This window comes from Ambystoma mexicanum, chromosome 8 (assembly GCF_040938575.1).
Source record: "Ambystoma mexicanum isolate Mex_15411 chromosome 8, UKY_AmexF1_1, whole genome shotgun sequence".
Classification (NCBI taxonomy): Eukaryota; Metazoa; Chordata; class Amphibia; order Caudata; family Ambystomatidae; genus Ambystoma; species Ambystoma mexicanum.
This window is the reverse complement of record NC_090929.1, coordinates 943,670,262-943,686,958: the sequence shown is the minus strand read 5'-3', so window position 1 is coordinate 943,686,958 and position 16,697 is coordinate 943,670,262. Positions and strand designations below refer to the sequence as shown.

Genomic DNA, 16,697 nt, shown 5'->3' with positions numbered 1-16,697 from the left:
GTAACAAGCTGGGGCGCGCTTAATCTTCGGCAGTAAATCGCTGGTCAACCGCAGTAGGAGCAAAATACAAGGTTTCCCTAAACCTCCTTAGAAGAATATCACTAAACAGGAAAGTGTATGTTGCAAAACAGCGCAAGAGACTCCTGATTTAAATGTTCAGTATTGAAAAATAATCAAAATTCTCAAGTCTAAAAAGAATCCAATGGTCATCCAAAACAAGAATTGGTGTTTTATTTCTGTTACAGCCGACACGTGTTTCGACCAATATTACCTCTGACCAAGATTGCCTTGAGGACGGCCTATTGGTCGAAACACGTGTCGGCTGTAACAGAAATAAAACACCATAGTTATACAACATGAGAGGGAAAGGGGGGATTAATAGCCGTAAGATACAGAGCTACAGCAATGAAGCATGACAGAGGAAAGAACCAGCAATAATAGTATTCAGAGCCAGAAGATGTAAACCACAACAGGCATAGCAACGCCTAATAATGAGAGGCAGAGCAGCAAAGTGAGAGACAGTAGTAACAGGAAGGAGAGAGAGAGCAAAAACATGATGGATATGTTATGGTATGTTAAGTACACTTGTAAAGCACAGCGTACACCTGATGGCATCTTGGCCCAATCAAGGATAGGCCGTGAAATGGAGGTAATGCCAGGCAGCAACAGTAGCAGCGAGAGCCAGAGAAGTGCTGCTGGTAGAGAAAGGGACTTGATTCCTGAATAGTTACTGAATAGCTACTGTAATTAGCTGGCATCTGGTTCGCTACCTGTAGTAATTCTTCTCGGATGCCTCTTCTCTTTAACTTCTTGGGTGACGGCTTCACACCTGGATCTCCCTCGGTGGGGCTCATACACCACCTGCTTTTTGCAGGATTTTCTCCTCCCTCAATTTCTCAATGTCTTTTGTTTGGATGACAGCTTCACCCATGGATCTCCCTCGGTCGGGCTCAGACACCTCTTGACTTTAACAGGATTCAATTCCCTTGGTTTCTTAATGTTCACTTTCATTGTGGTAATCACTTCCATTTTTCTTACACTGCTTGTAGATCAAAGTCTTTCGATTGCACATGGATTTTGGTTGAACCACTGTATGACCACTTTGACCTATTTTGCGGACCTTCCTATGGCCTTCTGGTACTTGGAGTGTCTCTCATATGGGCTTGACCAGAGTCTCTTGAGTTAGCACCCACATGGTGGCAGTTTCCCTCTGCTGCTGGTCTCCCCTTCCCACTTTTACCAGTTCATTGAAAGTACATCAGATTTGGTTTAAAACTTGCCACTTTTTGCGATTCTCACTCAACACCGCCCGGTTCTTATTAGTTCTCCCCTCAACTCACTGGCTGTGATGAACCGGTTGGCTTTTGCCTTCTCTGGAGTCAAGGATGGTACCACGGGAGATTCCCTCACTCTGGCACATCAGCTAAGGCTTGCCCTGTGTACCATTGACATCTGCTGCAGGACACTTGTGCAATTGTTCGTGGTTTTAGGCTCTCTAGTGTTTGGGTGTGGCTGGCTATATAAACCACACCCAAGATTCTTCCAGTGCTTTGTGTTGCTTACTGTGAGCTGTATCAGCAACACACTTGCCGTGCTCTGGATCAGCCAGGATCTGCTTACCTGCTCCGGATCATCCTATTTCTGCTTACCTGCTCCGCAACATCCTGCTTCTGCTCACCTGCTCTGGATCATCCTACTTCTGCTTACCCGCTCTGGATCATTCAGCTTCAGCTTACCTTGTTCTTACTCCACGCCACAGCTATCTCCAGTCAAGAGGGGACTTTATACCCGTACCTGTAAGAACAAAGAAGAACAGCGTTAACACGCGCACATCAGTAACGCTGCGCATACTCACCGAATCTTCCCGCAACGCTGGAATCCAGGTTAGTTGCACGAGCGCACAAATCCCTGAAAGAAAGAAGAGACATTATTCATTGCGCTCGCTCCAATAACGTGGACACTTATTTCACTGCACTCTCTCTCTCTATACGGTGCATACTTACCAAAAGATTCCGTGCAAACTTATTTAACCACTAAGTCTCCATTAGCGCTGAAGCCGGACTCGAGGCGCTAATACCACCTGCAAGCGAAAGGGAGAGACACTACCAGGTGCGCTCGAATTGAAGGCGCTGCGCACACCTACCAGCAGCTAGCTTCTACTCGCAGCGCTACTCACCCACAAAAATACTGGCAAACAAATAGAATACGGACAATTTTGGACACAACATTCTCCGCTAAACGTTCACTTGTGGGAAGAACTTTCTAGCCAGTGAAGAAACTGGTGCCTTGAATTCTCGGCCTTGCTCTGACGGCATAAAACAGCGTTTGGCATCTGAACTCAGCCTACAGACATTGGCACCAATCACATGAGTGAATCGCGTCCCTGCAAATGCAGGATGGAGTGCACACCCTACTAAAGATCAAGGTAAACCCATAGGGGGACATCACAGCACACTGTAAAGAGAAAGGAAGGGCCCAGGGGAATCAGGTGAATTCAGGTCTGAGTGTACACCTTGTATTTGGCAGGTGTTCCTCCGGGTGAAACAGGGGAAGTGAAGACTCGGGGTCAAGGGAGGCTCATCCATCGCTCCTGCAGAGACACAGGTGAGTGTGACACATGGCAGCGTCTCTTCATGCTGTCTGCTTTACTCGCTTTTCTCATACTGCACTCTCTTGCTTCACCTTTTATCCCGGTGGGGGAAGGGCCTTCAGGTGTATGTGATCTAAGTCAATTGACTGACTTTACCTGACCATTGTGTCGGGACATGTCAGGTGAACAGGTTTTGCATTAGTCCACTGTCTTGAGTGTGAAAAAGTATTTGTGTCAGAAAGGGGTGTGGTTGGTGTGTCAGAGTATCCTATGGGACAGGATAGGGAAGTTTTGTGCAATGGACAAGAATGACCGGGATGAAGAACATAACATAGGGGATGGTGGGAACAGTAGTGTTCTGCTATACTAGGTTGGGATTTTGGACAATGACAATCAGAGCAACAGGATTGGTAGGGTATGCAGGGTAAGCAGGAATAGCTGGGGTTGTGACATGAATGAAGTGGATTGTGGGAATCACAGTGTTTTGTCTGATCAGGTTGGGAATGCAGAAAATAAATAATAATCAGAGGAAAGGAAAGAAGAAGGATAGGGAGTATTTGAATGGAGATCGGTGAAACAAGTATTCTGGGAGTTATGCTTTTTGGATGCAACTGGGTTTGGGAACCTAGAGGGGTTGTTGGATCTGGGCTGGAGAGATCTAACAGGAGGAAGGGAGGCAGATACAATACAGTCCATGAAAGCCTCCGATATCTTACCCTTCTCTTCTTCTCTGGCACTATACCGCGTCTCACCTGGGGCATTCTCCCAAGCATAACCCTGGGTTCCCCTACACAGGTGATCCGCCCCCACTGGTCCACCCACAGGAACTGGATCCAACAGCGATGGCTGTGTCCTGGCCACCTGAGTAAGGGATTCTAGAGGTCTTACTGGGAGAATACTTGCAGGATTCTCACAGGATGCACTGGCTAGAGACCATTACATTAGAGTGAGTTATTGACATGCTAGGTGGACAAAACAGTGCATTTATGAAGTTGCCAGTCTTACAACGGAGGGTCTTTGTCGACCAGCTAAAGCAGGGGTCTGCATTCTTTGACTCTCTGGATGTTTTGGACTACAACTCCCAATAGGCAGAGCAAGTATAGTCATTATCATTGCTGAGGGATCATGGAAGTTGTAGTCCAAAACATCTGGAGACCTGAAGGTTGCAGGCCTCTGAGCTAGTCCTGAAAACTTAGGAACAGAAAACATGTGATTCCCTTTCAGAGACCCCCTACACCTCTGGCCTTAACGGGATACTTGATCACTTAGAGATGACAACTCAAGCCAATTGTCCTCTCAGTTCAAAACCATAGAGACCACAGATGTTCTTTCGCAGAAATGGATCAGCAGTTTTATTATCAAAGTTAGTTTACAGATAATTAATTTACACAATATGTATCACCTTAACACATTCTTCTTGGTGACCTTACACTCAGGATTCAAAATATTCTTCAACTCTGGGTGACCATGTCCCTCCAGAATGACTTTCAAAATCAACTTACTTAAGACTGATAGTTTATAATAATATTTATTTATTAATGTCTTATAGCTTAACATAAGCTTTTCACATATCATAAATCAATAGAAATTACAAAAGTAAAATACTATTATGATTTCATTAAACATATTCATGATAAAAAGTACAACATTAAGTATAATAGTTAACCAGCGAAAGAATAAAAGAGTTGCAATAATAAGTAAAGTGAATCATCTTATACCAAAAATATCAAGAATGAAGCATAAATTTAAAATGTCATCATAATGATGTTTCAACAGTCCATAACATTGTACTTTGTTCACCTGTATACAATACATTTGCATCACAAAAAAATGCGAAAATCTTGCAGACAAACTGCTAGTGCAGACGCTTAATAGTTCAGAATAAAGTTTAGTCCCATCAGCAGTTTGGGAAGAGAATATCTCTATATAGATATGTCCAGTAGTTTCTCAACTATCAACCATACGTTGTACAGTGCAATATAAAGTTTCATTCCAGTTGCATTAAGCGCCCTCAACCAGAAGACTTTGCTGCTAATACGGTCCATTCGGTGGACAAAGTCCCCATAACATATTGTGTAGGTTTTTTCATTGAAGAGCATCTAGTTAGGACGTGTTTGCCAGTTTCAGTGTCAGTTCTATTCATGCAGAGCCGGCAGATACGTTCTGGTTTGGAAATATTGCTCATGATCCCGCTGATAGCCAGTACCGGTAATTGATCAATCCTCAGCAGAAGGATAAATCGTCTCAGTCGTGGGGAGGGACACAGAGATAGATAAGGTAATGGCTTCTTGAAGGTGTATCTCATATTTTGAACACATTTATAGCTTTTCAGACCTTCTAAGTGTGCAAAATTATCAATCCAGTCATCTAATTCAGACTTTTTAGACAAGGCACATATTGTATTGGCTTGATCCTTAATGAGCCTATTAACCCAGCCGATCTTTTCCAGATATTCGACCATCTGTTTTTTCATGAATGAGAATGTGGCAGATTTATTGATTTCATTGTACATGGCATTCAGCAGGGGGTTTTCTGCTTGTGGTGACATCTTTAAATAAAGTTCAGCCCTTTTTCTGAGTGCTTGAGCTTTCAATGAGATGAGACCCAGTTCCAATCTAAGGATAGCCATTGGTATACAATTCGGGAGTCCAAGTATTTTCTTCCAGAATTTCCCCTCAAGTATCTGGAGCCATCCCAAATCCATGAGCTGTAAGGCTTCTAGACCATAAGTGGTCATAGGGGTTAGGACCCGTTGATATAGTTGTCGTGCAGCCCAGACAGTATACCCGCAGTGAGAAGTGAAGAAACGATATATCAAGGCACTGATTTGAGCAGCTCGCCTAATTCCAGCTTGCTTACACAAAGTGTAGTGGCCCTTAGGATCTATCTCAATGCCCAGATATCTATAATGGGGTGTGTATAGTATTATAGACCCATGTATTTTGACATTCACTTGGGCTATCTTCTTGCTGTTAATGACCATCATCTAGGTTTTATCCAGATTAATTGTAAGGCTGTATCTTTGGGCATAAGTCCATAGCGCCTCTGCTTAACTTGGAAAACCACTCTTTATATGGTCCATAATGGCTACGTCGTCAGCATAGGCAAGAACCGCACAGTGAGCAGGGCCTATCTTGGGAGAACAATTATGTACTGCTGATAAGGCTTTTGGTATGTCGTGAACGACGAGATTATATAATATCGGTGCCGTCACGCATCTTTGCTTTATGCCACGTGTTTGATCAATCTTGTAGGTCATATTACCCTTAGCGTCCAATTTCAGGGAGACTGTAGTGTTACAGTGTAATAATCTTAGATAGTATAATATTCCTTTAGGGCAGCCCAATGTCTCCAGTTTGGCCCACAGCAGATCTCAAATGCCGCCTTAAAGTCAATGAATAATATATATAGTGGTGGATTACCAGGAGATCTGGCCTTATTACGTAGCATGTCCATTACAGTCAAGTTATGCACTGTGGAATATCCACCCCTGAAGCCGCAATGGAATTGGTCTAAGATCTGCTCTCTGTCCATCCATATTTGAAGTTCGTGCAGTAAGTATGTCGCAAACAATTTGCCCGTGCAATCAAGCATGGAGAGTAGATGATAGTTTGAAGGATCTGTCCGGTCTCCCCTCTTATAAATTGGGACCAGAGTAGCAGTCTGCCATGATTCCGGAATACACCCGTCATTCAGAGTCTTATCAAATAGTATTTTCAGGACCTCTGCCCAATATTACGGATTGCTTTTTAGTATAACATTAGCTAGGCCATTGGGCCCGGGTGCTCTTGATGATTTGACCTTTTTTTCATGGTAGTCAGTGATTCCACAGTCACCATAAAAGGGGGAGAGGGACGATCCAAGGTTATCTTCTCCAGGATCAGACCTGTTGGGCAATAATTATGACTTCTCAAAAATTCCTCCCATTGGCCCATATCAATAGGATTATTGAGGGAACTACTCGTATCGCCCCTGGCCTGTCTCAGCAAACCCCATATTGAACGGGAATTCCCAGTGCAGAGTATCTGGATCGTCTTTTGCCATTGAACTAATTTGGCTGTATAACATTTCTGCCTAAGCCAGATTCGAAAGGCATTTTTACGCTTCTTACTTGCAATCTGGTAACTGACCCATGTGATGGAATTTTTGTGTAACTTCTTGAGATCTGCTCTTAAAGCATATTTGTATTGCCAGTAGCATAATTCTGTGAAAAAGATGTTATCCACTCTTCGATCTTGTTGCAAGACATAGTAAGGAGGACTTCGTGACCCATATATGCCATGTCGCTCGTGGCTTCTGCTGCTTTTATGATGTTTTTGGCGGACCAGCGGATATTAGAAGAAGTATGGTTCGTTCTTAGTTCACCAATAGGTCTGGGCCGAGTATGCTGTATCACAAAGTTGAATGATAGCGTGAGAGAGGCATGATCACTCCAGTCATTGTTGTTGATCTTCATGTCAATGGCCAGTTTAGCCATTGAGGGACTTACAAAAATGTAATCTAGTGTGCTTCTGGATCTGGTGTTACTCCATGTAGGTTGTCCTGGATAGTCACTGTTGGTTCTGCCATTAAGGATTTCAAAGTCTCATGTATCAAGGAAGTTTAGCCAAAGTAGTCCCCCTGGGTTCTCCTCTGCATGCCACATCCTACCTATGTTCTTCAGTAAAGGATTGTTACTTCTAACCACTGTTCCCACTATATGACAGTTAGAATCGCCTGCCCTTATTACTAGATTATGTTCCGTATTAATCATCCAATCAATCAGCAGATCGTGACAAGCTTCCTGAATGAGATCTCGGCAAGATGATTCAGGTGGATTGTAAAGATTGATCACTAGCATCTTGTCCACATTGTCTTTGCCGGGAAGTTCTATCTCAACTGCTAGTACAAACTCGTCCATATTAGAGTGCATCCTAGTTGACCGTAGCGGATGTAATATTCCGATAAGGAGACCCCCATATGGTCTTCCCTTGCATCGCTTTTTGGCTAATTCCTGATGGATAGAATAGCCATTTAGGAGGGCCCGGAAGGTAAGCCACGTCTCCTGTAGACAGATGCAGGTGTGACCTACTATCATAGGGGTTGAGCCATCTACAGATAATAAATGGCTAAATCCACGACAATTCCATGTAACTAAGCTTTGATCTCATTGGGTTAGTGACAATGCAGGAAGAGACTCAGCGAGCCATTTAATAACATTCTGTACATCTGCTAGCTGTATTGAGTTGCCTTTAGGTAACTGCGGAGGCGTAGTTTCTATAGTTTTGGTGCTTGGCGTTTGCATTGGCCACTGTGGATCAATTATGTTAGGGTCAGCATCTACTTCAATGTCCACTTCCCAAAGACTGGCTTTAAAGTTGTGTATCAAATTAGCAGTTGCTAAACATTTACAATGTATTGCTGATGTATTGGAGTTCCTTGCTTTCAATGGCTCAACAAATTCAAAGTCTTCAGATCTCAGCACGCTCAGCTGTGGGATGGAATGTAGTCTTGTCAAAAGCGCAGATCTGGAGATCCAATCATGGTCATTATTTTGATACAAGTTCTTGATAATGCAAGTTCTTCAGCCAAGAGGCGGTATAGTGTTACCTTCGTCATCGTATGGCGGCGCGATTAATGAAGCAGGTACAGTATCCATTTTAGGTGGATTGATTGGTTCAATATTTGTGGCATTCAGTGCGGAGTTCACCTCCAGCTCACTCGGACAAAATGAGGGTTCTAAATTCATCTCATCCACTGGGTGTGAAGTAAAGCTGTTATTCAAGTCCACCTCCTCAGCAGGAATTACGGAGGTACTCTTGTCGAGGATTAGCCAACTAGTCAGTTTGCCTTCCTTGCGCGCAGTGCCTTTGTTCACTCGGGCCGCTTTCCGTTTAACTTTTCTCTTGATCTGTTTGGGGGTACTACCTTTTGCGGGTCTGGATATTTCCTCTTCCGGCTCTGCTCTGTCAGGTAGCATTATGGTTGCAGCTTGATGCTTTTTCCTTGCAATCGCTCTTCTGGTCATTCGTCACTGTTTGCATGAGAAATAAACATCCACATTGCTGTAGTGTTTAAATCATGGTCTGCTGTTTCCGGGCATACTGGCACAGTGGTGTTTCCTTCATTCTGCACAGGCTCCAGGTTACTGTTGTTTGCTGTGTTTCCTACCGGTAAGGTAAGAGTGACTTCCAATATCCTCTCGCACATCTTTAACAAGATATTTAAAGCAAATTGTAGAGATGCAATCGAGGATTGCAAGTCCCCCAAGGTCGTTTGGCTTTCCCCTTGTTCTCTGCTACTATCTGGTTCTGATGATTCCAAATGTACATCCAGATTGGGCGAAGCAGATAGTCTATCATATGTTTCTCGTTGGGAGTGGATAGGCAGGTGTTGGTAGCTGTTCATCTGATTGCCCGGGTTGCTACTTAAAAGGGGAGTCATAGATCTCTGCATAGATAAGCACAGGTCCAGTAGTGAGTTGTTATTTATTACACTTTCTCCTAGTGCATCTATGGTGTTATTTATGCTTTGGCCACCTGTCGCCTTTTTTACGGGTAGCGGTGAGATTGTTATATTTGCGGTGCCGGGGAGCAGGAAAAAGTCAGTGATTGCACCTTTCTCCAGAGGTGCTATTTTGGATCCTTTCCAGCCGTTCGTTTTTGGTGTCAGAGTTCTGCACCTCTGGTTGCGAAGATTATATCTCGTCGCTGAACACTTCTTGACTGTCAGCATTGTGAGTCTAGTGCCACTACTCAGATTGGTGATCTCTCACAGTTCTGTGCCACATAGTTATAGATAGAGGGGTAGAGTTGCAGGGAGGGCTAGCAGACCGCAGGTTTAAGTGCATCTTTCCCTTTAGTCCAGGAAAAGCCAGGCAGTGCTAATAGTGGGGGTCTGTTAACTTTTGTCGCTGTTTTTGTTACTGTAGGGTGCCTTGTCGCTGATTCAAGTGAGCCTAACGTCCTGCTTTGTGATCCCAGATGATGTCGGCAGTCTACCTGTAACAAAAGTCTAGATCTTGTAACTGCAACTGTTGATGCCTTATGTATCGTGCCAGGATCAAAGGCGTTGGCAACAGTCTCCTGGAAAAGCTATCAAGTGGCTAATATCCCATAAAATGATGCGCAGTACCAAGTTGCTCCTTTTTCCTTCCAACTTATAGTGTCCCTGTACCTTCCTCCTTACAATACTGCTCTTGCTGGAGCCAATGGAAAGTGATTGGGGAGTGACAAAGTATGTATCTGTGGGGTGCCCATCCCATTCTACGCCTGTTAATCCACTGAATTGCTGGGACCCCTAATGAATAGAGTTAAAAGTCACTGTATAGTGCACATGAAGTGTGATAGTCGTACACGCACACCTCCGGTACTGTTGCCACTCTAGATGAGCCACCAGAGCAATAGATGTCTCTTCAGAAGGGGTTTACAGGGATTATAGGGAATACATATTAGAAGGGGTTGCTGATCTCAATCTAGAGCGTATGGTGAGCGTGCTCGTACAGCTCGTACCGCTCGCGTGCATAACTCATTCAGCTATGGCTCTGTTGCAGCACCGTGCCTTACCTTTTTCGAGTAACGGTCACCAGGGGAAAGCGCGTTACCTCGCCTCCTCGTTTCCTCTTACTTCCGAGGTGGTGGCACTGGAAGGTGGACGTGCCGGGAAGCTCCTGTTCCACTACGCTTCCACCACCTCCAGAATCGATCGTCAGATAGAGGAAAGCACCTAGCAGCGTGTGACGTGTGAGGATTGTCAAGCCGCACCGGTGTAGTTTCACACTCGGAAAACAGTTGGAAACAGTGGCCGCTTCCGACAATCGACAGCCCTGTACTAGAAATGGAGGCAATTGAGTGGGATCCACCTGTGTGTCACTATTAAGGTAATCAGGCCCCTTTAGGTCCCCAGCAGGTGAAATAGTGAGACTATCTCATAGAGGTAGAAGAGGAGTCGGGGTGAGAGGCAGTCCAACATTTTGGCAACATTTTCCAGATCCTGTGCATATCATTTTTTTCCAAGCACCTGCTATAATCTATGGCAAGGAGGCAATTACATGGCAGGCCTGGGGGTGGGGCCGTGGGGCCGTCTCAATATCTTTTTTTCAGATTTGGGAAGAATTGGTATCTTGCCACCAGACTCTGGGTGATATTAAAAGTGAGGATTGCACCAAATTCCTTTCTTTATGTTTGCTTCAGGTACTAAGTGTGTCCCTGGCCTAGATATTCTTAGAAAGGGGCATGTCTACAGAACAGTGATCAGAGTTTGCAACAAAAAAGCCGTTTGCCCAGTCGCTAAACCATAATAGAGTCTGGGTTTATATATTGTTGTGTATTTGTGTCCGCATCGCAGTGGAATTTTTGAAATAGTACACCTATTGTTACAGTGATAATATGCCTTGCTTCAATACAATTTTGCGCAGGGGCATATTAGACAATGGTGCAAAAACTGTATTTGCCTTTGCAAAATCTTTCTAATAAGGGCTCAGCTGAGGACAGCTTTTAGTGAGTTCTTTTGGTAGTTGAGTTGAAAACGTTCAAATAGATTTTGAAGACTATTCGTTTCCTTCGGAGTATGTGGTGATTTATGAAAACTCTGTGTAGTGGGTAATAAATATTCTTTATTTAGCCGTACCTTCTAATCTATCTCACCAAGGAACCCTCTGCTCCACATTCCACTTGACGGCACTCCTTCTAGCTTATCTGCGTGAACTCATGAAGGCACGCGGATGCCGCACATCCATCTTCTCAGCAACACTGACACACTGCCGCTGAAAAGGAAAGAGGAATTTGCATGAACAGGGCTGTGAAGCGAGCGGTGGATAAAGGCTGGGGCGAGCACAGCTGGTGCACGGATACATGTATGTCACTGGGCTGTTGTCTCACATAATGTCCCATGTACTTTCCTCTTCAACTTTCCTGACTCCCTAGTCATGTGTTTGCTCCCTTTGCCTTCCAATTTCAGAAATATTTTCAGGATCAATTTCCTGTGAAATTAACCACCTCTCTACTCGAGTGCTGACCCGATGCCACCACCTCTCTGTTCTGTTCTTCATGTGAGGAAAGGACAGGAAGCTGCACTGCCAGCACTGGAGGGAACTGGGGGTTTACTACAGTGCATTAAGAATAATCACACAGAGCCGGAGAAAGGTTAAACCTTCCCTTATTATTCGCGCCGGCAACTGCCCAGCGCAGGCTTTCCTTATTGTGCATGCACGATTCCCTGACTTTCTATTGGTGGGCGGCTCTTATGACGGAGCTCGGATGCTGCGTGAACTGGGTCCTCTCCAGGACACGACACTCTCAATCTACTCAAGTATTGGTTCTTGCCAGTGCATTCCACTTCATGTCACTCCTATCTCCACCAGATCCATTCATGAATGCCCGTCGATGCCACACATTTCTCTTCTTGCCAACACTGACAAAGCACAGAGGAAAAGGAAGCAGACATTGGCATTCAATCATGAGTAGAGTTGTGGGTGAAGGTTGGGGAGAGCACAGCTGATGTGCGGATACATGTATGTCAGTGGACTATTGCCTCACATAATCTCCAAGGTACTTCGGTATCTGTCTGACTCTCTAAGACTAACAGTCCCTTTCCTCTTCACCTTGCCCAACCCTCTCGTCATACATGCCAATCTGTGTTTGTTCCCTTTTCTGAATTATTTTCAGAATACATTTCCTGTGTAACCACCTCACTACTCGTGTGTTCACCAGAATCCACCACCTTTCGACTCAAATACGACTCTCGCTACTCGAGTGTTGACCATCACCATTCCACTTCACATCAATCCTTCTAGCTCCACTGCATGCATTAGTGAATGCACACAGATGCCACAGAGTAATATCCTTTTAAAAGCTGTATGAGAGTGCTTGGCAATCTTCAGGATGCTTGGCTTCCTTTTCCATTCTTCCCAACTAACCATGTATATTTGCATTTTGCGTGACTTCTTTTTCTTAGCCGCCAATTCAAGCTGCCTCTTTTTTGAATGGCAGCTGAGACATCTAGCCTGTGTGCAATCTTTTTTATCACCATTCCTTCCTGATAAACTAAGGCAAATCCGCTCTGAGTGCTTCTGAGTAGCCTGAATTCAAAGAAGCCTCACTCAAGACAGAGGTGGTCAGATGTTCTTGCCACAACTGAGGCTGACGAAGCTTCAGTCTTGTCTTTGGTCCAGAGAAAAATAGCAATCATTGTCTCTTTGCAAGATGGCATTTGAGAACCGCAAAACGTACGGGACATCAGAACATGAATTCGGGTAATTGACATGTATTTACACAAATAACCTGTCAGCTCAGAGATGATCTCTGATGATGGCCAGTGTCATCATATCTAGTCATAAGAGTTCTGTTATCGCCTCCACTTGCGATGACAATTGATTCTAATGGATGCTAGTCATTTGATGTAAAGAGTTTTATTGAAAAACTTGTTAGCTTCAAAAGAAATAGACAAGGTAGTAGTGGTTGGGCATTGCACCTGGCGTATCATATGGCAAGAGCCAATGTGGTATTTGATCCCATTGTTTGAATCTTGTCAACTCTAGTATACAAACTCTGCACCCCGTGTGGGGTCTACTTTCACTTTGCTGCTCTCTTGTAAGAGGGGAAGGAAACTGCAGACCTGTGAGAGAAAGAGTAGAGTGGAGTATGAGGATAACTTTCAGATGAAGCAAGTACAGCCCTAGAAGCTCTTGAGGTTAGCTAGGGCTCAAGGCTATAGGTGCTAGAGGATGGATTCCTCATAGGCTGACTGGGGCTCTTCTTATCTGTATACTCCAGCCAGTAGCTGAGGCAGCTTTTGGTGCTGGGGGTGGAGGGGCAGCTAATAGGGTGCCAGCAGGAGAATGGGGGTGCACTGGGCATGGGCACTAGGGGACGTGTGGGGGGGGTGGCCACTCACCTAATCCCCCCCCCTGGCTTTGCCACTGACTCCAGCCTATTCACCCTTGTCTAACCAGGGCACTATTACATTCTCATGTGAAACAAGGGCAGCAGGTTGAATTAGGGTCCCAGTGCCGTAAAGAGGCAGCTTGGTTAATTAAGGCCCTAACTAGAGTCTTGGACGGCTTTTTCGCACAAATCCCACTGATGATGATTATCACCACCAGCAATGGTATTTCTAAAAATTCTAGAAATACTACTTGCTATTATTTTTTTTTATTTTTTTTCAAATATTTTTCCTGCCACATATTGAAGGTAGAAATTGACAGTTTACAGTTGAAGTTCATACTGCTTCTATATATTTTGTTTTAAATGTTTAAAAGTGTTAATTGTGACCCTTTAGTGTTAATTGTGACCTTCCAAAAACAGTACTGCATTACTATATAAAATGCAACGCCCAATTCTGGCACAATCCTATTGTAAAGTGCTCTGCTGCTCTTGAGTAAGTTTTGCGCTATAATCAATAAATTAAACAACTTTTAATTTGGGCAATCCTTGTGAAAGGTGGTGAGAGGGTGGGCATCAGTTCCCACTTTCTCACCTCTTTCTAATGTCCCCATGACATCTGTATTTTTACTCTATTGGTGTAAATTTCTTGCGCAGCCGCTATGTATACTGAAAACACTTTTAAACAAATCATGGAACCTTTTTCAATTTTTGACTCCACATTTATGCTCGAGATATAGATTGCAGATTTTCTGGTTGAAAATCCTCCCTGTAGTCCAGAGGTATTTACCACTGATGATGTTACCTAGGAATACTGTAGGAGTGGCCCTTTGATCACCGTAACCCAAAGCAGGCCCACCCTTAAAGAGTAAGGGCACACTTTGACCGAAGGCAAGTTGATTGTACAAACAGCCGCGAGGGATTAGATGACATCAAAGAGTCAAACTAACCAGTCTACCTGAACCACACAAAGAACACATAGTTTATACAATCTGCAACAGTTAAAACACTCCCAGAGGTTTTGTTACAAAGTCAACCACCCGCACATGATTGTTAACCCTATACACTGTAACCATACTCCCTTCAGTTCCCACACTTCTTATTGGATATATTAATCTAAGCACCATCCTCTTTAATTTATAATTGCAGGTTTCATATTTACACTACACCCTCTCTGAGGCCTTTCCACGTGTTGTCATAGCCCCATCTCCTAGTTACACATTTTACACAACTTACAAACAATTTCAGTTATCACAGGTTCCATCTGGTTTGGAAACCTTTATCCCTACGTGTGACACACATAGCTATTCTATGGAAATTCCATTGATGTGAAGAGGAGGGGAACAAACACATTTCCTTTTGATCTATTGTTGCTGGTTTTATCGACCAAATGTGTTGGTGTCCACATTTCACTCTAAACTATGCGACTTACCATTCCAGCCCACATGGTCCTAGCACACAGTGCCCCCACATATGGTTAAATTGTCCGGCCCTAAAATCCAGCCCTAACAGGTGGATGGAATCCCTCTGTGATTCAATAACAGACTCCCATACACTTACAGAGATTGCATCTCCCCTTCACAATGCACAAGGCCATTAAGAGGCCTGCCCGAAACTGAACATCTGATATTCAACGCAACTGCTGCTGTTTTACCCCAAACTTGTAAAACTAGTTTCTCAGTCACACAGATTTCAATTGGCCAACCCAGGTTTTCAGCCAGCACAATTCCTAACTGATCAGAGAACTCTGCAGCAAAACAGATCTGTATATTCAAACTGCCCAAAACCAATTTCCCTAGAGACCCCCAGGTATGTGTACCTACATGTATGTTCAGGACTACAGCATCCAAGCACACTGATTTTCCCATTGCAAATCTCCTACCTCACGTGCACATGTAGAGCTTCTTGCTGCCCAATTGTTAGGCGCTATGTGGCACGACACACCTATATTGCGTTTATATTGTATCAGCAGTGTTGACATTTATCTTGCATGCAATTCGGAAATGTATCAACCAAAACACAAACAACACTAAAAATAACACATATCTCATTCCCATTAGCTACAATGGATTCATGCTAAATTGCAACATCATGTCAACATCGCTGTCACCCCAGCCACCAATATGGGGCACGCAATTCAAACTTCTCTTTACACGTGGGACCCTTACCAACTACCCCTACATCACTATCAGAGTTGTGTACCTCTGACCCTGTATTTGGGCACTAGGTAAAAAATAAGTATTTTGCAAATTTCACTGAGTTTACCGATAATACAGTACCTGTGATGAGCCCCAAAGTGTCCCCCACAAGCATTATGCCTTTATCATTTTTCTTTTGCCTAAAAATAGACCACATTTCCTTAGCTAGTAATGATTACACCATGTTGTAGTATTGTACTTTCTGTTTCCTAAGGTTTCTTTTAACTTTAACACAGTGGGATGTTGTTTATGATAGTGTAATCCATTCAATTCAGAATTATTACGCATATGCGGTGTCTTAAATTGTTGTATATATGTTCATCTATCTGTGAGAGGACCAGAGGCCACTGGGAGGAGTGTGGCATGCAAAGTGCCACTGGCAGGATGTTGCTCCATATGGCAAAAAAAAGTCAGGAAGAGCAAGCATGGAGTCGATGGGCGGGTTAGTGAGGATGCAGGAGAGGGAAATACAAGGGAGGATGTGTCATTTGAGGGATCAAGCGCGAGTGGTGTGGATTCCCATAGGGGCAAGGAGAGGTGTTGGCGTGATTCGCTTGAAAACACATGCAAGATGGGTGGTGGTGCGAAGGGGGAATGTCGATAACCGGACAACCTTTTGGCAGGGCCGCGTTTAACGAGCGACCTTCAGACCCAGATCCAATCTATCAAGTTCAGAGGCGTTGCTAGGGGTTTGAGGGAGCTATAGCCCTGGGTCTTTTGTTTATAGCCCTGGATAGAAGCTCAGGGGATACAACCAAAAAGGCTAGCTAGCCCCCAGTCCCGACAGTCCCAAAATGTGCATAGCCCTGGATCTTTTCCAGACCTAGCAAAACCCCTGATCAAGATCATCATCGTCATTTTATTGGGCTGATTAACCAGTTGTGCATTCTTTCCTGAGCACCATTATGATAGGTGCAGCACAATGGCTCATCGAAACAGCTGAGCTGAAAGGGGCATTGGAATAGAGAAAAAGGAAGCAACAATGTTTTTTTTTGTGTACCGATGAATTTTTAACTACCAGCAGTATTATTTTGGAAGTTCTTCACTTGA

General features: G+C 44.1%; 1 protein-coding gene across 1 annotated transcript in view; it reads right to left on the bottom strand.

Annotated features, from left to right (window-relative positions):
* LOC138472584 (rap1 GTPase-GDP dissociation stimulator 1-like) overlaps positions 1-16,697 on the bottom strand; it is a 674,436-nt gene that overhangs the window by 315,357 nt on the left and 342,382 nt on the right. The gene's annotated exons all lie outside the window — the stretch shown is intronic.